Raw genomic sequence first — 1,760 nt, forward strand, 5'->3', positions numbered from 1 at the left:
ACTGCTCTTTGGATTAGAGAGGGAGGGGGAGAGGAGTGGGGGGAGGGGGAGAATAGTGGGGGGAGGGGGAGGGAAATGGGAGGCTGGGAGGAGGCAGAAACTTTTTTTTTTCTTATTCTCAATAAAAAAAATGGAAAAAAAGTTGGGGTATTTTATATTATGATATTGATATTAATATGAGATCTTGGAAATGAACAAGAGGAGAAAGGTTACAACAGAAGAGTAAAAGGTTTGTCAAGTTGGCCTGGGGTCAATTTTTCTGGTTGTTTGTTGTCAATTTTAAACAAAGCTAGATATATCTGATAACATGGAATCTTCAGTGAGAAGTTCCTGAGTAAGTCTGGCCTGTAGCTTAATCTGTCAAAAATTGCCTTGATTAATGACTGATGGATGTAGGCTCAATCCTCTGTGGCAATCCTCTGTGGGTAGTGCTACCCCAGAGCCATGATGCACACACACACACACACACACACACACACACACACACACACACAAAATAAATAAATAAAATAAAAAAACGGAGAAAGCCATAGAAGGCAATAAGAAGCATTCTTCGATGATTCGATGATGCTTCATTTCTTGTTTTAAGTTCTTCACTTGAGATTCTTTCTTGAGTTCTCTTTAATCTGTGCTATGATCAGGTGCACCGTGTGGGCAACTGTCACACCTCGTGTCCTTCAGTGCGACCCACCAGCTGCACAGGCCGTCTCCGAGCAATGAAGAGAACTTGAAAGTGTTTGGGAAATGCAACAATTACAATGGCCATGGACACAACTATAAAGATTGATTCTTTTACAGGATTGGTTATGAATTTGACGGACCCAAGAATACATGGAGGAGGCCATCATCAAGCCCCTTGATCACAAAAACCTGGGCCTGGATGTGCCGTAATTTGCAGATGTTGTAAGTACGACAGAAAATGTAGCTGTCTATATCTGCTGTCTATACCTCCAGAAACTTCTTCCTAGAGAAATTCTTTATAAAGTAAAAGTGTATGAAACTGCCAACAACATTGAAGTATATAAAGAAGAATAGATCTTAGAGTTAAATTATAGAAAGGCTAATTGCTTTTCATATTTGTCAGCTCTTTGTCCCTTTAGAATATCCAGCAGTCACCACATACTTGTGTCTCTACACTTTGTTCTGGATTGCCTGAGCCTTAAAATATCTGTAAGTTCCACATTTAAATGTATTTAAATATCACTTTCAATATATTCTGAATATATTTTTAGTGAGGAAGCAGGAAACAGCTGAGAGTTGAACCAGGTCCTCACCCATGCCAAGCTTTCTGAATGACATCCATTCCAATCTTCTCAGTGCCAATTAGAAGTCTGTTGTCTAGAGATTAAAAATCATTTCATTCTCAGCAAAATGTTTTGGTGTGGAATTATTTAGAGACAAAATAAACCCATTTTCACTATTTAAAAAAATTAGATGTTCTATGATCAGGACATAGATGCAGAAATAAACCCTTTCCTCTCCAGTTAGTTTTTGTCATGGTGTTTTATCAAAAGAGTAAAAACCCTGACTATGACAAACACCAAATAATATTAAAATGAAAGAATAAATTATTAGAAAGATACCTGCTTCAGTATTCTTCTATAAATCTGTCATTTCTATTAAACAGGTGTTTGAATAAAATTAACTCTTTTGCATTTTCTGCAAGTATAATTTTCCACAATTAGCTCCTCCTCTACATGCTCAGATTAAATATTTCAGCAATGCTATAAACTCTGTGTTCACAACTTTATTAAATATTC

The 1,760-nt window shown here is 36.9% G+C and overlaps 1 pseudogene; it reads left to right on the top strand.

The window, feature by feature from the left end:
• The first annotated feature begins 758 nt into the window (after positions 1 to 758).
• LOC126488331 (6-pyruvoyl tetrahydrobiopterin synthase-like) lies at positions 759 to 1,035 on the top strand (annotated as a pseudogene).
• Positions 1,036 to 1,760: the final 725 nt, after the last annotated feature.

This window comes from Alexandromys fortis, unplaced genomic scaffold (assembly GCF_014885135.2).
Source record: "Alexandromys fortis isolate MF-2015 unplaced genomic scaffold, M_Fortis_MF-2015_v1.1 scaffold_202, whole genome shotgun sequence".
Classification (NCBI taxonomy): Eukaryota; Metazoa; Chordata; class Mammalia; order Rodentia; family Cricetidae; genus Alexandromys; species Alexandromys fortis.